The sequence below is a fragment of the Mustela nigripes genome, chromosome 4 (assembly GCF_022355385.1).
Source record: "Mustela nigripes isolate SB6536 chromosome 4, MUSNIG.SB6536, whole genome shotgun sequence".
NCBI lineage: Eukaryota > Metazoa > Chordata > Mammalia > Carnivora > Mustelidae > Mustela > Mustela nigripes.
The window spans coordinates 158938425-158961781 of NC_081560.1; the positions used below are offsets into that span (position 1 = coordinate 158938425).

Genomic DNA, 23357 nt, shown 5'->3' on the forward strand with positions numbered 1-23357 from the left:
CTTTAACGAGCCCTCCAGGTGATTCCAGTGTACCTGAAGCTGGAGAACCACTGGATTAGGCAGGAGCTGAAGAGGCAGGGATCTTTGAATCCAAGCTATGTGGTGCTCTGGGCAGGCCATCTGCTGAGTGTGGGCACATGGGGAGGCTGAAAGAGCAGAGAAGGAGGCTGGGACAACTGTCCTGGATGTGTGCCAGAGTATCAGTAAGACCTGTGCAGGGGTTTCTAAACCACAAGATGCTATAAGCAGGTAAGAACATTTCTGTCCTACAATAACAACACATCTGAGGTGACCAAAAAAAATAAAATAAAATAAAATTCAAAAGCACCATGTACTGAGGTATGTATAATATTGAAAAACTAAACACTTAATTGCCCCACATGAGGGGATACATTAACAGACTCCCAAGGCATTCATTTACTCCTTGTGCAGACTTTGAGACAATGAGAGAGAATATCTGTGATACAATGTAGCGGGGGAGCCTCCAACACTGTACATAGGTATAATAACAATTGTGTTTTTTTTTCTTTTTGTGAAGCACTTTTGGAAGGATGATTGGAATTTTAAAATAGATTGCCAAAGGCCACTGGAGCCAAGAACATAGCTGTTATACTTGCCACAGTGGAAGCAAGAGCTGGCCGTTGGTAGGAAGTGTTAGTCAGCGAGGACTTCTGGGTAAGACAGGCTTTAATCCGGGAGTTGACAGCCACGGGGTGGTGAGGCACCAGAAGCTGCTTTCTGGCGGTTGCTATGGTCCAGAGCCAGAGCAGCTAACTGAATCATCTGAGTTTGTTCAGAGTCCTTGAGGCTACCCATGTGTCTGGAGTAGAGATTGCTGTAGAGAATAACAGAAGATCGTCTTGATAAGCTAGGGCGATGACATTTTTAAAACGCAAACTTGTGACCCAAGACCAGCTTGGGAGTATAGATGCTATCGGGAGTGTGGGCCAGCAAATCAGAATCTGGGCACCCCTGGCAAATGGAAGACCAGGGTGGTCATGGTGGACAAACAGTTCTAGGAGACCATTTACATTTGGAGTCCCCAGTCATTCTATAGATCAGGTAAATGAAGGCAAGGGAAGTTGAAGAACATCTCTAGAGTCACACAGCTTGAAAGCTGCAAAGACCAAGGCAGAAGCTAGATCTCCTATTTTATTACTGTGCCTCCTGGGCTAAAATAACAAACCCCGAGCTGAAAAGTCGAGATGAGATGTGAGAGGTAACAAGGATTCATGAGAAATCACAGCCTGGGAAGCAACATGGTGAGTGGAGTGTCCAAGGAAGGACAGTCACGTGTGAAGGGAGGGGATTGCTGGGGGACTCATTTCTTTTAGAACTCATTTCTTTTAGAACTCATTTCTTTTGTCTTCAAGGCTTTGTGGACACAACTCAGCACAGTCTTTAGCCACCCTGTAGATCTTTCCGATATTTTTTTGCTAGACCATGCTCCCCATCTTCCAGAGCCAGGGCTATACCCACTGGTAATTAAGAGGAATCATACCCACCACAAATGGTGAGTGGTCCTGACCTCATGGCCTTCTACAAATACTGTGGTATTTGCAGAGCTCTGGGGTGTCTCCCCTCTAGTCCTGTACTTCCTGTCCCACTTCCGGCATCTCTGCTCCTCCCTCATGCCTCCAGCTTCCTTGGCTCCTTTGAGAAAATGGGAGGCATCATGCTAAGGTTAGGGCGAGGTTCTGGGCTAAGGCCTCACAGATCCTAAACACGAGTGGTGAAGGAGAAAACAAGACCAGGACCAGGTCTCTTAAAGGCCTCTCTGTACTACAACCTGTCTTTCCCCCTCTATGAAATGCAACCTGAGATAAAGTTCCAAAATTAAAAAAAAAAAAATTTCAGTCTTAATTATATAGAGAGAATATATAAAATATAAACATATTTCTATAAGATGTAATTACATACTTATTATAAAATATGTAAGATATATAAATATATATCACATATATATACAGATTAGAGTCAATAGAAGGCAATAAAGTTATGGTAAGTGTTGGGGGGGAAGGCCTGGGTGGTTTAGGTGGTTAAGCATCTGCCTTCAGCCTAGGTCATGATCCCAAGGTCCTGGGATTGAGCCACACTGGGCTCCCTGCTCGACAGGGACCCTGCTTCTCCTTCTCCCTCTGATACCGCTCCCCGCCACAACCACCACCACTTGTGCGCTATGGCTCTATCTCTCTGCCAAATAAATAAAATCTTTTAAAAATTATAGTAAATGTGTAGTAATTCAAATATCACCTTAAATGAAGTAATCGAACAGCATTCTTTAAATCGAATTACTTTAAGAAAGGGGAAAAAGAAGAATTTTTTCCTTTAAGCTAGATCTGCCATCAGAAGTAACCGGTCTACATGTGCTTTTCTTTGGCACACTCCTGTAAGTTCCCTTGGAACTACGTTATGTTATTCCTGGTCCTCGGTTCCCTTTCTTTCCATGACCCAATCTGCTGAAAGGAAAAGACCTAATCTTTGCATACCTCATGATTCTTTGTATTGTTTCTGGCACGTTGTTTATTCTTCAAAAGGTTTTGGCCCCGTGTTTACACCTTATAAACATTTGTGGAATGACAGAGCATAAAGTAACTTGCAGCCAACATTTTTGCGACTTGTCCCTTCACCATGTAAAGGAGAAAAGACAAACAGCAAAATGAATGTTGCCACATCAAGTGAAGAATCTAACAAGTTGCTTTTCCAAAGAAAACAAACACCTTGGAAAGCTTTGAGCTCACACCCACAGTTCTGAAATCCGTATCACACAAATGAGTCTGAACAAGTTGAATCAAGTCTTTGGTAACAAATTAAAAATTTGACCCATGGCAATTAAGGCAGAATCAAATAAGATGGAAAATGGCCTTCAAGCCAATTTCCCTTTCTATAATCAATGAGTTGTTTTGAAGCAAAAATAAATAAAAATAAATAAATAAATAAATCCTAGGATTTTTATTTACTTACTTTTATTACTGTTATTTATTTACTTATTATTTTAAGAAAACTGTTTTGCTTGCTTTTCTGTAAAACCAAGAACAGAGTGGGTTCCTAGACTCCTTTCAGATGCTTCAGCTAAAAGTTAAATGAACACCAGTGCCAATAAAACGAGGAGAAAAATTATGCCAAATGCTTGACACCAGCTGCAGCAATTAAGTAAGCACCTGCTTTATGTTTCATTTCTCATCACCCCTTCCCTGCTTCATTTAGGCTGGCTTCTGGTTTTGGGGGAGGGGTTGTTTGTTTTTTTGAGAATAAATGCACCTCAGTGCACAAGCCCACAAACGTGCTTTTCCCTTCTTTTTCTTTCTTTTTTCTTTGGCTGTCATTAACTGGGGTGAACTGAGTAGCAGGAAGATCTGGACAAAGGCAGGGTAGTAAAGGCACTTAAATTTCTAAAATCTGGGTTTTTGAAAATGTTGGGGGCAGATGTAACCATAGCAATCAGCCCCACTAGGAGTGCCAATGTCTGCGGCTTGTGCTAAGCAGTCGACTACGCCCTTCCAGGGAGACCCAGCAGATATGATGTAGATTTGATTTCTGGAAGCAAGGTTTCCATTGGCTTAAAAAACATGTTTCTCTGCAGACATTCAGGCTAGAAAAGAAACACCATTGAGGAGTTCTAGACTGTTAACAGTGCAGAACTAGCATGAGCGTCAAACAAGATCTGGAAGACATAAGGGCGCTTTGAAAAGTTGAAAGGATTATGCAAATACGTGACAGGTATTAATATTAAACATGCTTACTGAAATCCATCTAATAGAAAGTAGACAGTAAGCACATTCATCCCCTGGAAGTGAATTAGCACTTTTCAGAGCCCTGAGCTACCATTTCCTCTGTCCTTTTTTTTTTATCTTCTCTGTGAAAGCTAGCTAATGATGCCTCACTCATGGGGCAATTGGAAGGCTTACAGGAGACTAAGTGAGATAATGTATGTGAAGCACCTTGTTCTGTGCCTCCTATATATAAAGAACACTTAATAAATGTGACTTGATTTCAAGGGGGAAATTAAATACATTATCCTAGAATTCTTTGTACCTGCAGTCCACCAATAGATGCTTCTCATTAAATTATGTTTCCAAGAGAGAAGAATGGAAAAGTCACCCACAACGGTATGGAATCAGGTAAGCGAACTACTTCTCACGTGGAGAAAACAGACACGAAACTAAGACATTTATCCTTCATTTCGTGAGTACCAGAGTAGCAACTTTTCTTCCTATATTGATTATTACTGCTCTGTTCTCCAGGGGGAAATGTTAACACTGCTTTTAAAGTCCCCCTAACACAGCCACCTGCCTAACACAGATACCTGCAAAAGAGAAATTCTGAGAATGAAGCAAGACCTTTTGGCTGCAGACCAGCAGCTCCTTGAAGGCATGGACCTCCCCACCCCATTTCCTGCCACGGACCCAGCACCATCCAGCACTGGCAAGAATGCCCAACCTGTCACGAGCCCTCAGGGCACATTCATTGAAGGAGTTCCGCACATCAGAGATATGAGGAAGAAAATGAGGTATCAGATTATAGGTCTCTGTTTCAACAATTTAATTAGTAGTCTTGCTTCCTCTGCCTTTGGTTCAGAATGAGGCCACATTTGTGTTAGGACTTAGACAATAAAGGTTCCTAACTCTGCAAGGTAATGGACAGAGCTAGACTTACTGTGGTGTTTGCTTCCCAGTGTGTACACATATTGAGTCATTATGTGGTGCCCCTGAAACTAATACAATGTCTTACATCAATTATACATCAATAAAAGAAAAACGTAACAATTTTGAGGTTTCATTCTTGATCAAGGGTCCATCTGCTCTTCTTACTAGTGTGCCCGACACATTAGTAAGAGTGAGAGCAACCTGTTCTTTGTTAATTAGTTAATATGGCCTCCAAGAAGGAGAAGCCTTAAACTCTGGTCCATCCACCTAAGGACTCTGTCATTGGCTGTCGGTACAGATTTACACTGGTGCAGAAGAAATAAAGTTGTGTAGAAGGAGCCTCTAGGTTTTTTTTAGGTATTGCTATAACACCAAGACAGACAGCCATTGACAATCCTAAAAGATTCTGCACCAAACAGATCAGTGCTTCCAGCATTAATCACTGACCAGTTTATACACACTCACACACACACAGAGCCTATCCTAAGGCATGTCTAGGGTGCCTGCGTGGCCAGACCAGCAAGTCCAGCATCAGCCTCACCCCATGCTGAGAACCTTTGTCTTGACTGTCCTCTCTCCTGGAGAGCCTAGAAACACTGAGCTTGAGTTCAAGAAGGTAACATTTGAGTAGAACCTTCAAGGATGAGAAGGAGAAGAGCAGATAGGTATCCTAGGAAAGCAGAAAGTATCACCAACAACAGAGTAGTTTTTTGTTTTCCTTGGATTTCTAACAAACATAATGCACAGCATTCAAAACTCAATGGCAAGGAAAAGGTGAATAAAATAGAAATGGGATCAGGGAGGAGGGCCATAGGCATGCACAGGGAGGGGTAAGAAGTGGACGAGTTAGGATCTGGAGCAGGGGGATGCCCCCCTTTGGGCATCACATCTCATCGAACTCACAGTCTTCCTTGTGGGAAGTCCCCCACTGTCACAACTGATGGCTTGATGAAGACATCGTCCCTGGCCCAGCACTCACAATAGTGTTTTCCATTTGCACTGTCATCGTTTTCCTCTAGTGACTCATCATAGTTGTGCCAATCTGGTAGAGAGCTTTGAAATCTGCAAGTCTTATGTACATGATGGTGCTGTGTGGCAGGGAGCTGCCCACGGGCAACCTGGGCCTTCTCCTTGGTATTCCTTTGGTACAGAGATAACTTAAAAGATTGCTGTGTGTACTGCATTTAGACTTGGGGCAAAACCCAGAACCCATTGCCATCACTTTATTGTCCTATAGAGCAGTGATGGACTCAGGGAGGACTAGAGAACTGTGACAACACATTGGGAGTAGCCAGTCTTCCAAATCGTTAGGGTAACACGGCCCAGGCCAGTCAATCACCTAACATGGACTATTAGCTCTATGAGAGGAATAGATTAAAGGTGTTAAAAGCCCTTTAAAAGATACCCATGTCAGCCTAGGATAATTAGAGAGATAATCTTGGTCATGAGAGTGGACTCCTCAATATCTCACCGATCTTGTTTGGTTTAAGAGTATATTCATTCAACAAATCCTTTCATTGGTTCTTTTTCCTGGCCATAAAACAGATCTACCTAAGGAGCTTAAAAATTTCCCAGGGTGCCTGGGTGGCTCAGTCAGTAAAGCGTCTACCTTCTGCTCACTTCCTGATTCCAGAGTCCTGGGATCGTGCAGGTGTTGGGCTCTGTGCTCAGCTGAGAATCTACTTCTCCCTCTCCCCTTCCTCCAGCTTGTTTTCTCTCTCTCTCTCCCTTTCCATGTCTCTCTTTTAAATACATAAAAAAAAAAAAAATTCCCAATGTCTAGGCCCATTCCAGTGATTCTAGACACCCCGGGGCTAAAAGAATAATGAGCAAGAAGGCCTGGAGAGCAGGGTAGATTACAGGGTTATTTAGGGTATTACAGGCCACGGGCGGTGACATCCAGGCCGCTCTGGAGCTCATCTTTGCCAGCGGAGCCCCATGAACTCCTGTTCCTTCTCACCTTCTCACCCCCACAGCAAACTGCCAAGGTGGCTGCCCCCAGGAGACACCCTGAAGGTGCCTCATCTCTCCTCTCCCCAATACATCTGATGGTTGACCTTCAAAAAAAAAAAAAAAAAAAAAACCAAAACAAAACACCTGCCTGGAACACAGAACAGGGAAATGAAGCAACAGGTGACATTGTGGGGTTACTACTGTCCAGTGCAAAATGGAGGTAATGGTGTAGGGTTTAATTCCCTGTCCCCAAATCTACACTATGGTAGATGTCCCTGCAGCCACAACACAGCAGAGGCTATTAAAATAGGGAATCTCAAAAAATCTTTGAGAAAGGATGCCATGGTTGTTATAGCACATGCTGTGTAGTCCCCAAATCTTGTCTCCTTTTTCTCCGTAAAGGACAATGAAATTGAGTTCAGACCAAAGGAATGCGGGCTGAAGTGATACACACCACAACCAGGGCTAGACCTGAAGAAAATCTTGCTCCAGAACCTCCACGCCTGCACTCTCTCCCTCTCCCCTCTTCTGCTGCTGGGAGGCAGAGTCCAGTGAAGGACTCCAAGGCCCTGAGGAGGGTGGCCTGTGAGTAAGCAGTCAGCCTCTACTCTATTAAGTCACTGAGATTTGGGGAATTTTTGTGATGGCCGTTAGCCTACCCTGACTTTACAGCAATCACAGATTCAACAAGTTAATTTCTGTAGAAGCACAATGTCAAGAACAGCAAAGGTTTAGTAGGGAATAGTTATCTATTATCATGTGATATTTGCGCTTTGGGAACCTAGACTTTCCCTTCCCATTTTTTTCTAATGTTATTTTTTTCTCTTTGATCCAGTGACCGAGGCATATGTGGATGTCTCTCTCTGCTTTGTCTTTAAGCCTGATCACAATGTCAGTGCAATACTTCTGCCTGGACCTTGCTTCACTAATAACATTTCCTGCAAAAAATATGGGGAGAGAGGAGATGCTTCTGTTGACATGCTAATGAGTCAGAAGCATGAGGCAGTCCAATTGGCACTGTTCCCCACAGCTCAGCTCTGCTTTCCTTGCCTTTCCGCATGAGGGCTACAGGGCCGAGAGCTGAATTCGTTTGAGGACTAACCCGGAGGGCAGCACAATCTGCTCCCCTGGAGAAAACATTCCATAAAAAGTGTTCCTGCTGAGTTTTCACAAAACTTCCAAATTTTGATTAGACACTGGAGAACCAGATGGGCAGCAAAAGGAATTTTGACAAATGCAAGGAGTTTAAGTCAATGAGGAAGCCAGTGTTCCTACAGTAAGAGTTAAATCAATAGTCATGTGACTATGTGGCCACTTAATCAGCATGATTTGAGGAGTTCAGGGGTTCCCCCCATGGCCCCCAAACTTTTCCTCCATCGCATGCTGGCAATGCCTGAAAAATGGTTCACAGCAATCTTTCACAAATACATGTCCCTTTATAGGATTTCTCATACTGTTCCCAACTCTCCAACAAAGTTGGGGTATAAGGGTGGACCCCACGGCTCCATGAAATCAAGTGATGTGCACAAGATTGCACAGCTGGAAAGAGCAGAATGGGGACCCTTAATGTGTTTAGTAGCTTCGGAGTTCTTGACAGCACAATTGCCTCTGCCATTTTTAACCTTCATTTCTTTGGGCTCAGGGCATCTCCTAAATAACTGATCACTCAAATGAAATTCAGTGGGACCCTGAATCGTAGTGAACATGTGGAGTTGTTCTGGTCAAAGTGTATTTATGGGGTGGAGAGGCAGGGAGAGGGAAAGTTTAGGGAATTCGATGCACAGTCCAAAAAATGCAGTCCAAAATCCACTAGCTTAAAGCAGCTGTGCCCTATTTTGATACAAATGGCCTTAGAGGAACCATTTCGTGTCATTCATATATCGTATCCTATCAGATAATTTCCTAGTAGCTGAGACAGGGAGATAGAATAGCAAACCCAGGTTGAAGGGCCCTGTTGGTGTGTGGCCAGGTGGGAAGGAGAAAAGAAATACAAAAAAGGATGAAAACCAACTTTACATTTTGCTTCAGGTTTACTCCGCCTGTAGAGGGAATCGAATTCTGCTGCTGCTAATAGATTATTGTTTTTTTTGGACATCGATGTTTAAGGCTAATACTGTGAAGTATTCCTTGTATTTTGTCAAGTACCTGAGGATCAGGATTTTAGGGACCAGGGAGAGTGGTGGAAACCAGCCACCACGCCCCCCCAAATTCCTGGGAGCAGGCAGGTATAAGAGAGGAGGGTGCAGCCAGCTGGACTGGGACTGGGGTTTGTGGGAGGAGAGCCTGGAAGGGTCCTGATAAGTTGGGAGAGACTAGCTGAGGGGCTTCCCTCCTCCCCTTCCTCCTGTCTTCACACCTTCCCTCTCTGCTCTACTCAGTTCCTGCTGATGGAGCTCTTCCTGGGACCCATATTCCCAGGTGAGGAGGACTTACCATTCCTACCAAGGGTCCCAGTTCTTACTTCTTTTTAAATACCCCTTTTCAGGAGCAACGGTGTTTCAGTTCCCTGACCTGAAAAATGGGCCTAAGAACACCAGCCTCACAGAGTTATAATGAGGAATAAAACGATGGAATGAAAGATATGTGAAAAGTTTTCAGCACAGTGCTCAATACCCACACAGGACCAGTGAAAGAGATCAGAGTATGTTACCCCAATATATACCACTTTGGAATAAGGTTTGTTTTGAGCTGAAAGGAATGATCTCTTTGCCCTTTCCCTTCCTGTCTAAATGCAGGGCACACATTTCCCTTTGTAAGTGTAATATAAATTTTCACTTGTGAATGTGCCTACCTCCCCAGTACCAGAGAAAGAAATGTTCTGGGACAATTCTTATCACCTGAGAGGACTCTTATCTATATAACAAACCTTATTAGACCTTTTTTATTAAAAAAAAAAAAGATTTTATCTATTTGAGTAGAAAGCCAAAGAGAGAGAGACAGAGAGAGAGAGACAGACAGACAGACAGAGAGAGCATGCTCAGGAAGGGAGAGGGAGAAGTAGGCTCCCTGCTGAGCTATATAGGGGCTTGATTCCAGGACCCCAGGGTCATGACCTGAGCCAAAGGCAGACACCTAACTGACTGAGCCACCCAGGTGCCCCTAAACAACTCTTATTTACCATCTGTTTCCTCTTATAACTTATCCACATTCCAGAAGCCCCAAACCCATTTTCCTTTGTCTAACCTCTTTTCCAGACAGTGTCACCGTTTGTTAAGGTGATACCTGAACCCCAAATTCTAACACCTCCTTAAGTCATGCTTGTTTGTGAAGTCCTGTGCATAAGTATATAATTAAATTCTGTTTTTTAAAAAAAAACTCTTATTAATCTGCCTTTTGTCAGTTTATTTTTCAGGGCTCAGGTAGAAAATCTAAGAGATTAGAAGAGAACTTTCCTAACAGAGGCATGAAAACCTTTTCCTCTCATATTTTTCTCTTGTTTCACATTATGGTCTGTGTTCCCTGGTTTACCCTAGAAACCATCCCTCAGAAGCCTTGGCCATTGTGGGGAGGATTCAGAGGCCAAGGATAGAGGAGTTTTCCCAGATCTTTGGGAGCAGAGGGACACATGTGCTACAGTGGGACCCTTTCAGTAGAGAGCCACCTAACATCCACAAGGAATCTGGGGACCTTGGGGAGGCTGTCAGGATGGACCAAAACAGAAACGGAGCCCTTTGGGTTTAGTATAAACGTTTCTGACACCTTAGTCGAGTCTCTGTGCTATTATCACTGCTCCACCGACCTGACTCTCCCCTGACACTGCCTTTGGTCCCCAAGTGCTTCCTCTTATTTAATTCTTGACCCTTCCTCTAGACTATGTGATGCCCGAAGGCAGAACTCTGTGGGTCTTGCCCTGTACTGAATGTCCAGTGCTGGGCTGTGCCTCACCTAGAAATCACACTTAGCACACATTTGTTGAATGAATGAACTTAGATAATTATGCTGAGTAAGAATAAGATTCAATTGTTCACAGTTTAAAAAAAAAAAATCCAGCATTTACTTAGTTCTAATCTGAGTGGCATGATTATAGTCAAATATCAGATGATGAACAGTCCCTTTCAGGAGGGCCCATGTCTGGGGCACTTGGGTGGCTCAGTGGGTAAAAGCCTCTACCTTTGACTCAGGTCATGATCCCAGGGTCCTAGGATCAAGCCCCACATTGGGCTCTCTGCTCAGCAGGGAGCCTGCTTCTTCCTCTCTCTCTGCCTACTTGTGATCTCTCTCTGTCAAATAAATAAATAAAATCTTAAAAAAAAAAAAAAAAAGGAGGGTCCATGTCCATCACAAATCACTTCAACGTAGGTCCAGAAAAGTGACAAAAGGGGAAAGTGGGGTTTTCCTAGAAAAACCTGAACAACCATCTCAGAGAGTTGATGACATCATTTGAGAGCCCCTCTGAAATCTGGCTGCTCTCTAGAGTGGGGATAGGAAGGAAGGCCACCACTGGACCGTGTTTCTTCAGGATCCTCTGATTTACCCTCAAACTAACCAGAGGAAACCCATCATAGAGGCCTGGGGTTGAGAGTAGAGCCTGGGTCGGGAAGGCAGCCACTCCAGCCTGTTCTCCCCCATGGCCAGGCCTGATTTCTTTCCTCACTCATTCTTTTTTTAAATATTGATTGATTGATTTGACAGACAGAGAGCACAAGTAGGCAGAGTGGCAGGCAGAGGGAGAGGGGGAAGCAGGTTCTCCATTGAGCAGGGAGCCCAATGCGTGGCTCCATCCCAGGACCCTGGGATCATGACCTGAGCCAAAGGCAGATGCTTAACCCACTGAGCCACCCAGGTGCCCCCTTCCCTCACTCATTCTGACAGCTTCAGGAGGGATGCTCTCGTAGGGGTACCTCGGAGACTGAGAGACAGATCCGAATGATAAGAACTTGCTGTGCGTTAAGCTTGTACATAGTTATCTCTATTCCTCTTCATAAAGATCCTGTGAGATGAGTACCAGTATCTCCAATTTATAGGTGAGAAAACTGAGGATAAGGAAGTTTAAACATTTTCCCAAGGTCATGCAGCCAGTAAATGTCAACACCAGGAGTTGAGCCATAACCACGACACTAGACTGCATCCTACTAGATTGGGATGACCCAAGAGTTCCCCTAGGAATCCCCTGAGAGCCTCCAGAGCCAGGGCTGGATCAACCTCACTCATTTCCATGCCCCAAATGCCATACACTCTACGGATATCTTACACAGTACTCACCTCACGTGGACAAGGAAGGGCTCTAGAACTGCCCATAATTTCATATACATCAAAACTAGAGAATCCTATTATAAACATCTTGGAAGAAGATGACAGAAGTCAGTTTGAAGCCAAACTAAATGGCCTTGGGCAAGTCACTGAACTTCTGGGAGCTTGTGTTTTCTCATCTACAGAGTGAGGATGATAATGCCTGGCACGCAGAGCAGGTAAGATGATCAACTGGTCCAGTAAGTTCTGGTTCTTCCGTCTCCCTGGCTCCACCACTGGGAGCGGTCCAGGCAATGCTAAGTGTGTGGCCAGGAGAGGGGCTGGTGCAGAAGCCTGAGGCTCCCCTGCTGCCGATGTTTCTCCCTACTCCAGATCAGCAGGGCACTAATCCTACGGTCATAACCAGTTCCGTCATTCCCTTGCCATGTTCTGGGGTTAAATTCCAAGCTTCTGGGATCATCATTCCTACGGCAACTTAATGGGTGTAGTACAGGCCACAAGTCACGGGCAGCAATGGAAAGCTCTCAGTTCTTCCAGAGCAAGAGTACAAAGCCAAACAAAACAAAACAGGGCCTTTCTAAAGGGATAAGGCAAAAGCAACAAGCTTGAAATCCAGCATCATGATGTTCACATTTCCAAAGCACGAACAGTCTAGTTGCAGGTTTCGCCTTCAATTTCAGAATCTTAAACCAAAATAACTAAACATAAAAGCACTTAATGGTCTCCTTGAAATGGTGAAGAAGTGTCTCCTTTAAGGAAAAAAATGACTGTTAATAACTACCGTGGTAGTGATTCGGGCATAAAGTAGTAGAAGAAAGGAGAATAATCATATTTTCAGATTTATATTCTAATAAACAAGTCCTCCCTATGGCAACGCCTCTCAGAGGCATTGCTTTCCCTTAGTACCCCCAAATCATATTTCTGGCTCAATTTCATTCATCTTCTTCATGACTGAGAATTATGCTTGCTTTATTCACTAACAACCTTTTTTTTGCTATTCAAGTCTAGCAGGTAAGAAGGGCAGCCTACCGAGATCTTCCATGCATTTTTTGGTGTTCGGCTCTGAAATATTCAAATACATTTCTAGAGAAAATGTTAAATAGCTAAAATCAGAGTTTATTAAAAATATTCTTGGATCATTTGCTTCTGTACACTTTTTTAAAATTAAGGTACAATTGACCTAGAATAGTACATTCATTTCCAGCATACAACATAATGACATTTATACAAAGATTTGCAAAATGATCACCACAATTAATCTACGTAATCTACACCTGTCACCATATAAAGCCACAAAAGAGTTTTTTTTCCTTGGGATGAAAACTTTTAAGATATACTCTCCCAGCAACTTTCAAATATGCAGTATGGTATTGTTAACTACAGTCAATATACTCGGTGAAGTATGCTTTTGTATTTTGATTTATTCTTCACCATGTGCAGGGTGCCTGGGTGGCTGAGTCAGTTAAGTGTCTGCTTTTGATTCAGGTCATGATCTTGGGATCCTAGGATTGAGCCGCACATCAGGCTTCCTGCTTAATGGGGAGTCTGCTTCTCCCCCTCCCGCTCTTCCTTTTTCTTCCCCTCCCCCTCCGCTCATGCTCTGTCTCTTGCTTTCATTCTCTCTCTCTCAAATAAATAAATAAAAGCTTTTAAAAAAAAATAAAATAAACACTGCCATGGGCATTTTGTTTAACAGTGGTACGTGCATGTACTATACACAAAATGAAGAAAACAAAGTCTTTTCAAGCTTCTGTTTTGATAAAGTATTTCTCCTGCTTGAGGAGAAAAGTTTGGAAGTTCTAGAATGTTAGTGTAAGAAAGATGAAGAAACTGAGACCTGAGGAAACAAAATGCCTGTCCACGGCCACACAGCCCTTCCACATTTCTTGCCAGGGGATATCTGTCAGTTGTTTTGGATTCTGTGTGTAGAGCATTCAGCTTCCTTGGGTTAATGGATTATTGATTAATGTTCAGAAAAATACACAAGGAAGTTTTTTATGTTCCCACTATGAGAACTTCTTTTATTCCTTCTCAGCGGGAATGCTAAGAGCTTTGGGGCAGGACAATTCCTCATTGTGTGTAGAGGTTCCAAGAGTTTCAGGATGTTGGCATCTCCAGTCCGGCGGCTATAGCCACGGTGAAGCAGGAGGCAACCAGGCAAATGTTAGCACAACTCAGGGCACCTAGAGCTACTAGTAACTTGTTGTTGTACATTCAAGAACCTGCTCAACACTCTCCCTGCCTTTCCAATAACCTCTCCAGCAGGACTTCTGGCAGAGGCCATTCACATGTACAGGATCCTTAGATCCCACCCAGCCCTGGCACTTCCTTTGAAAAGCAAAGCCTCGATGTCAAGAGCTATACACGAGGTCCTACAGCTCATCCCAGATAGAACCAGATCTTGGCCCCTTCTCTTTCTAACACATCTCAGTGCCACCACCTCTCCATGGGATCAGCCCTGGGTACATGGCCAGACCAGCACAAGGGCCCAATACCCATCACTCCCAGAGGTTCCATACCCGTAATGCCTGCCCATCCTTGTATGAGTAAGGTGGGGTCACCTTTGTTCCAGGAAACCGCTCTGCAGCAAGGAGACAGTGCTGTGGAGTGAGGAAGAGTGTGGATGTCTCTGTTTCAAGCCAGGTGGACCTCTTATCTTGGACAAGCTGCCTGGCCTCTATGCCTCATTTTCCTCATTTATAAATCAGGAGTCAACAGTAGCCAAACTGTGTTACGATTAAATGGGGTAATGGCTCCCAAGCCCCCACACCAGTGCCTGGCACACTGTAAGCACCTGCTAAGTGTTATCTGTCAGCAACAGCAGCACCATCATCACCTTCTTCAATCCAGGGACTAGAAAGATTCATTAATTGCAGATCCTGTCTTCAAGGAGGCTTTTTAAAGAAGTACAACTTGCTGCGTTTCATCCCATTCACCTGGGTTTCACTCTGTGATGGGCTTGGAATCTTGGTAAAGAGTGTGAGAGCCAAAATCCCACTGGATTCACTGCCCCTCCTGCTCCCTTCCTTACAGACCACTAACCCTAACCCTAACCCTAACCCACTCTTAGTGGGGTGGTTCCCCAGGCTTCCACACGGGTCTTAGTTGTTTTAGAGCCCAGCCAGTTGTTTGGAAGGATGAGGAGTGTTTGGATGAGTGTATTAAACACATCTTCTTATTTTCTCTACTCTGATGGTTTGACATCTGTGGTCTTCCTGATACTGGAGGGACTATCCCGGCCAGAGTTAACCAGTTCCTAGAAATAGTAAATGACTCAGCTGTGAGAATATCTGTCATATGTGAACCAACCAAGGCAGCGTCCATCTCCCCAACCATCGCCTCTACTGGGCTCTCCTACTCTGAGCCAATGTCCACCTGCCCTAATCATCCCAGAAGCAGGTACCCAATAATGGGGGACAGCACCCACGTCCCAAAGCCCACCGTGATTATTCAAACTAGCACAATACAGGTTCTTGTCTACATTTTCCCTTGATAACTTCTGCCTCTTGATAGTACCTAGGGCTTCCTCATGTGGACTTCCTGCACAGTGTGCCCTGCCTCCTGTTTCATACTCCAGGGCTGGGTACAGCAACTTCTTCCTTCATGACAGTCATTTCCATGTCTGCCTGTTGTACCACACCAGATTAAAACGAATCTTGGCTACCTTTACTTGTATCCTCTTAAAGGGAATGAAAAGGGGAAAGAATCAGAGATAAGAGTCAGCTGGGGAAGGGGTGCCTGCCTGGCTCAGTCAGTTCAGCGTTTAAGCTTCTGACTTTGGCTCAAGTCATGATCTCAGGGTCCTGAGAGCAAGCTCCCCGTTCAGCAGGGAATCTGCTTCTCCATCTCCCTCTGTCTCTCCCCCAGCATGTACTCTTTCTGTCTCTCTCTCAAATAAATAAATGAAATCTTTAAAATTTTTTTTTTAAAAAAGGAGCTTGTTGGGGATGAAGGGTTGATTTCAATTTAGTAAACATGACTAGAACAGCAAAAGAACCCCTCATACTTGTAAAAGACTAGAGTTGATAAAGTGTTTCCATTGACGTGATTTCATCCAGCCGTTGGCAAAAGCCTGTGAAGTCAACATTAATCTGATTTCACACAAAGATATTGAGACAAAGGCTAAGTGACTGACCATGATCCCACAGCCTGTAGGAGGCAATGTCAGAATTTGAACTCAGATCTATCTGTATCTACAATTCTACTGCTGCATCCCCAAGAAGCAAAGTGAGAACTAAAAAGGAAGAGTGAGCTATCTACCATCTTATAATCTCCGTATTCATTCCATTGGCTGAAGACAGAGACTTAGGTGTCCTTGCGTTCCCCAATGCCTCATGCATAACAGAGTATGAAGAAGTACACGTTGAACCAATGAATGAAGAGCAATCAAAAGGGCAGGTAAATAGTTCCAAGCACCTTACGAGCCCACTGACCCTCTCTCTCTTGTTCTTGGTTCTGACACACCAGTGTCACATGGTTTCCTTATCTGTAAGATGGGGTAATAATAGTGCTTATGCAAATCTGTTGAGAAGAATTAATATATAACTCAAATATATATAATACAATTATATAGAATATTATATGAGTTAATTATATATTTTATTATTTTTTTAAGATTTTATTTATTTATTTGTCAGAGAGAGAGAGAAAGTGAACACTGGCAGACGGAGGCAGAGGGAGAAGCAGGCTCCCCTCCAAGCAAGGAGCCCGATGTGGGACTCCGTCCCAGGACGCTAGGATCATGACCTGAACTGAAGGCAGCTGCCCAACCAACTGAGCCACCCAGGCGTCCCATAGTTAATTATATATTTTAAATATGTAATATTTGTTGCTGAGAATTAATATTGGAAAAAACGTTTTATCCATATGCCTGGCATATAATCAGTAGTCAGTGTGTGGTAGCAAGAGTTAGTTATCTGACACTTCTGCTCTTGGCTGGGCACTGTGGGCCTTTTGCTGGGCTGAGAGTAAGGTATTAATGGCATCTGGTCAAAGTCCCCTCCTCAGCCATTCTTTTTGTCAACTGGCGAGTATGTCTCTGCTTTCTATTTAACTCCTCTTTTTCCTCCTTTGACAAAGGAGAGAGACTGTTCTGGCTCTGTGTCCCCAAAGCACTTTCACCATTAATTCAACAGGTATGTATTGAGCATTGTTTCATGTTTCCTGTTGCTACATTAACCAACCAACCAACACATCCTGGCTTAAAATAATTTTATTTGCTCATGGCTCTTTGATCTGGTGTGGGCTCAGCTGGGAGTTCCTGCTGTTGGTCTTGCCACTGGTCTCTCTTGCAGCTGCATTCATCTGCTAAACCTGGCTGGAGCTGAACTCAGCCTGGGTGCTGGGGTGGCTGTGTCTCTCTATGGAGACTCAGGATTTCTAACTCTTATGTGGCCTCCTCACAAACAGCCTGACTACTGATAAAGCACATCAAGCCTTCTAAAAATACGAAAGCAGAAGCTGCTAGTTCTTAAGACTCTGGTCATGAACTGGCAGTATATCACTTGTGCTCATCTTGTTGGTTAAAGAGGGCCAGTCCTGCTCCCAGGGGAGAGGGCACAAGGACATGAGTAATGGGAGGCCTGGTTCGTTGAGGGCCCTTAATGGAACAGACTATGGAAAGCACATTCTCTGTACCTACCACTTCCCTAGGATCATTGGTGAAAACGTCAGACCAAGTTCTTTTCTCCATGGAGCCTCCATTCCAGGGCAGTGGTTATCAAAACTTGACAGTGCATCAGAACCACTGCGGAGCTTTGTGAAAATTTAAAATGCTGGGCGCTCCCCCAGAATTTCTGTTTCCATTTGTCAGGGATGGGGCCCAAGAATCTCTAGCTCTACCAAGTTCTGGTCTGGGAACACTTCGAGAATCACTGTTCTGGGGTTCAGTTCTCTCACCAGAATACATCCTCAGAGATATTACTTCAGTTGGTCCGGGATAAGGCAATTTTTAAAAACAGTTCCCTGGTGATCTTAACGTGCAGCCAGGATTGAAAATCATTGCCTGATAGTCTATTCTGTCTCCCTGTCATTTTCCTGACAAGGTCCCTGAGCGAGTCACACTTTGCTTTACCTTTATGACCCCACCTGAATATTTCTCTTCTTCAAAACAAGGGTTCTCAAATTTTGCTGCACTTTAGAAATTTGCTACAATTTAGAATTAAAAGTCTCGATGTCCAGGTCATACTCCAGGCCAATTAAATCAGAACCTCTAGGGATGTGACCCCAGCATTAAGTATTTTAGAAATTCTCCAAGTGATTACAAAGTGCAACAAAGTTTGAGAATGGGTGCTTTATAACGCCCTTAGTGATATTATCACAGTAAACATTTGTCAGTTTAAAAACCACCTTTCCTGGAACGCCTGGATAGCTCAGTGGGTTAAAGCCTCTGCCTTTGCCTCTCTGCTCAGCGGGGAGCCTGCTTCCTCCTCTCACTCTCTGCCTACTTGTGTACTCTTGTCTATCAAATAAATAAATAAAATCTTTAAAAAAAATAAAAATAAAAACCGTCTTTCCCACAGTAATTCCAGTAACACTAAAAAAAAAACGTAGAGGATATTTTAAACTAGAATTTTACCTTCTCCTCTTCTACTTCCACTTGTAGCTGCATTCATGCCTCAATTGCATAGTCATCCTTTAAGGAAACCAGATTTTGCCACATTTGCCCTTAAAAATTTTTTTACTCAAGATCACCAGGAACTTTTGGTGAGGAAGGGGTTAAGATGATAGCCCAGTTGCATGCTGGGAATTGTAGTACAAGAGCCACACTTTCCCCCTGAGGCACTTTGGACCTCCAAAACAGCACCCAGAATCCCGCATCCCACTGACCCTTTGGGGAGACAGTGCCCTGTAGTGGCTAACACCATGGACATCAGACTCAGATGCCTGGGTTAGATCCCAGTGCCACTCCTCACGAGCTAAGTACCCTGGGCACACTACTTCATCTCCTGGCCCTAAGTTTTCTTTTCTGTAAGTGGAGAGGAAATAATAACAGCAACAACAATAATAATAAATATCTAGCCCATTAGATTGTTACGAGGAGTAAATGAATTAATTACATAAAGGGCTTAGAACAGCAGATGGCACAAAATATGCATTCTTTAAGTGTCAACTTTATTCCTATTGTCTTCTAACTCCTCTCTTGGCCAAAGTTGGACCATAGGAGTCAAAAAGTCCCCAATTCCATAGTCAGGACACAAGGGTTTAACTGTCTTTTGAGAAATTACCCATATCTGTTTGTCTAAATTGTCCTCTGGTCATTCTCTTAAAAATTATATGGTTGTTTGGTTGGGGTGATAGGTTGGGGCCAAGGGATACAATATTGGCTAACAGATGCTAGCACACATACCGTCCCCTAGTGAGTGTCCCTTGGTTTTACCTATCTAGCCCTCCTCTCTGCTCTTGGTAGTAAGACCAAAGTTTCCTTTGGGGTGCTACACCTCTCCCACTGCATCCTCACTTGGTGGGATTGCTGCCCAGGTGTCTGTTCCCGTAGCAGATGGGTGGGTACCAGACTCCAGCTCAGCCCACCCGGCTCTCTCCTCTGGGGAGGAACATGGGGACAAGAACTGGTTGGAGTGGATTCACCTGAGGAACTTGTCTCTTGTCTCCTGCCGCCTAGATCCTCAAGCTCCCACAAGTTTCTCCTTTCTGAAATCTGCTTAGACAGACCATCCTCGGATTCTGCGAGTCACTCTATCACCATGGCAATGAGGGCCTTTTATGCTAAGACTGGCAAAATCAATGTCTGACACTTTCTACCAAAGAGTCCTCGGTGACACACTCCTTCTAAGTAATCTTTAAAATCTGGTCCTCTGCTCACTGCCCTTGCCCACTTCCCATCTAATTTCTGGCAGAACTATCAGTAGCCGAATGCCTTCTTTGTGACATGCCTTCCACGAGCATTATCACGAATTCTAATACCAACAATGTAAAGATGGCATTACTACTACTTTATCAATGTAGAAAATGAGGCACAGAGAAGCCAAGCAACTTGCTCAAGGTCACACAGCTATAAAGAAATGATATTCTGATCAGTCTACTTACTGCCCTCAATCAGAAAGTGAATTCTTTTGGAATTGAGATCAACATTTTTCAGCAATTTCACAGACTCCTGGGGTGGGTGAAGATCTTTCTCATCCTCTGATAAAGCGTTTTCTTTTTCTTTCTCTTTTTTTGGTCCTAGACTGATTGTAAGCAACATTTTACATCACAACCATGTGTACACACGCACGCGAGCACACGCGCGCGCGCACACACACACACAAACAAGAACTGACACCCATTTGCATGTGTCAGTGTTTGTAAAAGGGAGGCAGGGCTAAGCTGGAGCTTTTGAGGCTCATAATAATGATTTGTTTACTTGCATAATGCGTGTTTCCTAGGCCACAGCCAGCCTGAGGGGAGAGCTGGGATCAGAACCAGCACAGGCTGTTCCTCTCTCCCTCTGCTTTCATCGGCTCTCCCAGAAACTCCAGCCCCTCCACAAAGCCCCGGTCCTGATCTGAGGATTCCTGGAGAACTTCGCACATGTGCTCCCTAACACACACCAGGACCTCACCTTCCTTCTCTTGTGCTCTGGCTCTCTGCTGGGATCATTGCCAACTCCTCTGTGTGGCTGTCACTGTGGCTGGGCCACTAATATCGAGCTGCTCCTGCTGGAAAACCCAGGGCCTTTGGTGATGTATGAATCACGGGCTTGGACAGGGACGCTGTTGTATCTCCATGGCAGTTCTGGTACCACAGCGCTGGGCACAGTTCCTCATAGCACCCACGTGCAAGGCCATAATGGCCGCTAACCTAGAAAGAAGATCCTTTGTTCCAGGGACCCGAAAGTAGATTCTTCTTACCCCTTCTAACTTACACATGTTCAAGGGCAGCAGGCTGACAACAATCTCTGCCCTGCGTTCATCACCAAAACAACCTTCTTTTTCTCCAGCTCAGGACCTTGCCCTTGGACTAGGCTTGGATGCTCTTACTCTCACCCAGACTGGTGAGTTCTTTTCCCAGGAGGATCCTTGGTTGCTTTATGCAAATAGACTCTTGGCAAGGCCACATTCTCTTACCCCCTGCCTCCCCCCACAAGACCCTGCTTCCTGGAGTGAATACAGATTTAATATAAACCCATTTTTATTTGAGAGCTTTGGCTTCCCAGGTCTTGGGAGTCACATGCTCAGAGTTCAAGTCCTGTTGCCGCAATGATGACAATGATGGTAACAAGTCATCCCCATGTATCAGACCCCACGCTAAACACTTTAGATCTATTTAATTCTGTCAGCAATTCCATGTGATATGATTACTAATATCCTCAAGATGCAGAAGAGAAATCTATGGCTTAGAAAGTTTACACTGTAGCCTGTGGTCACACAGCTGGCAACACGCAGAGCCATCCTGAGATCCACTCATCTTCTCCTCTACAGCTGGGCCTGTATATCTAGCCTTCCTCAGCCAAGCCTCCCAGCCCCCTTGGGCATCCTTCCAGCTTTGTTTTCACCCCTTCTAGCCTACTGTCCCAAGGGTCCCCATCATAATCCACAGGTGGGTTATCAAACCATATCTAAAGGTGTTCGACTTGGTGGAAACCCCTAGCTTCCACCCTCCCGATTCCCACATCCTCTCTGTGCCGTACCAGGGCTTCCTGGAGAAGGAGGAAGTTGTGGGGAAAGGAAGTCTCATCAGCAACAAGAGTCCCCTCTCCAGGCCCCTCAAGACTTCATTATGGCAAACTGCTCTTCCTAGCCCCCTCCTCAGTTCCAATTTGGGAACCAGGCAGTTTCTCTTCCCTTAAAAGGCCATCAGCATTCCACATTACACGGTTACAATTTTGCCTGATCTTAGTGGGTTAGTGGGTGTTTTAATTGAATAAGGAATTCAAGTCTGGGCTTTAAATGCCAAAGAGAAAGAAAAAGTTACTGTCTTTTCAGAATGCCCATTGTAATTTGCCCTTAGAGACCCCCCTCCCCTCCCCATGGTCGCTTTTCCACTAGAACTGACACACTGAACCACCAGATAAATATAGCTGCCAAGTGAAGTTATGGGCATGAGTTCTTTCCCTCATTCATTTGCCCTTCTGCCTTTGTCCAGTCAAAAATGAAAGTGCTCACCCTTTCTCTGATTGCGTCTACAGAGTGCAAAGCGAAGGGTTGATCAAGCAATCTTGGTAACTTGCTATGTTTGAAAGTGAAACACAGGGAGTGACTTACCCTGTTTAACCACACTGATCCATTTCACCACATCTCTGAGAATGTCACCTCACACAGAATGGTTGCTCTGCTCCCCACCATCTGTATGACCTCTTGGGAACTCAGTTTCCCCACATGTAACATTTTGGGGACTGGATCTGAGAACTCTGAAGTCCCTGAAGGTTCTTGCGGTCTTTATTTTATAATTACAAAATGCATCATTTACAAGTCAGATAAGTTAGGGGATGGGTAGTTAAAATAAAAACAATCCTCTATGAAATTTTTACCACATAACTATTTTATGGAACAAGATTCCAGTGTGCACTTGAAACAAGACCCAATTTATAGAAATCTGGCTTGCAGCCAACTTTTAAGTGACACTTTTACCATTCCAAGTGGGGCTTGCCCATGGGTCACAGTTATTATAAACACTATCATATATTCCCTCCCTTCAAAGAGACTTAGATAGTGAAACATTATTAGAATCTACTCTAAAATCATTACTTCTCTTGCATGGAGGTTTTTTCCTTTTCTGTAAAAATATAACACATTTATATGCCCTCAAAAATCGGTCTAATAATCATAATCTACTGGTCCTTTTGAAGCAAAAACCAGATTATATATCACTCCTTGCCCAAAACACTGCAGAGGTGTCTGCTGTCCTCAGGGTTAAGGCCGGCCCCTTGGGTCTATTTGCTCCACCTGGAAAGCTCCAGCTCTCTCCTTCATTCCCCCTTACCTGGGAACTCAGCTCAATCAATACTTCTTTAGGGAATTGTCCTCTGGCCCCCTTGATGAGATCCAATGCCTCTACTGTAACTCTGAGACGGGATGTGAAGTTTCATTGGATGAGCATGTCCTGGTCATGAATAGCCTCTACGCTCTGTTGTTGCTCTAGAAGGTGAACTGTGTGCCCAGCACGTGCACAATGCTGTCCAGGCACTGGAGTCACTGCAGGGTCTCTGCCCTTATGAAGCTTACCATCTTCTGGGTAAACAGACAGTAACCAAATACAAGAGTGAACATGCCTGCCACTGCCCCCCCCCACCCCCACCTCCAGAGCTCAGAGAAATTAAACAAGTGACTGCAGTGAGCATGGGGCATGTGACGGAAGGGAAGGGGTAGACCACCAATGCGTCAAGTTCCCGTGGAGGACGAGTTTGGTCATAATCATGCATTTGCTCAAACAGTCCTTTTACTGTTTTCAGTCTAAGAAACTGAGCAGGAGAAAGGACTAGAGACTGACCTCCCCTGGCCAGCTGGGCCAGCTCCAGAGTGGCCGACTTCAGCATGGTAAGAGGATCAAGGGTCTATTCTCCTCCTTGTCCTCCAAGCCAAGGGTCTTCCCACCCTCTTGGACTATACCATCTTGCCCCAGTGTCAAGGT

The 23357-nt window shown here is 44.4% G+C and overlaps 1 long non-coding RNA gene across 4 annotated transcripts in view; it reads right to left on the reverse strand.

The window, feature by feature from the left end:
• Positions 1–623: 623 nt before the first annotated feature.
• LOC132016638 (uncharacterized) overlaps positions 624–23357 on the reverse strand; it is a 223481-nt gene continuing 200747 nt past the window's right edge. For 3 of the 4 annotated variants that reach the window (XR_009403967.1, XR_009403964.1, XR_009403966.1), the window contains exons 3-4: positions 22710–22957; positions 624–835 (exon numbers count right to left, since the gene is read on the reverse strand). This is a non-coding gene — a long non-coding RNA (uncharacterized LOC132016638). Of the gene's footprint in view, positions 836–20316; positions 20589–22709; positions 22958–23357 lie in introns of those variants that run through there. The other variant, XR_009403965.1, reaches the window with a different exon arrangement.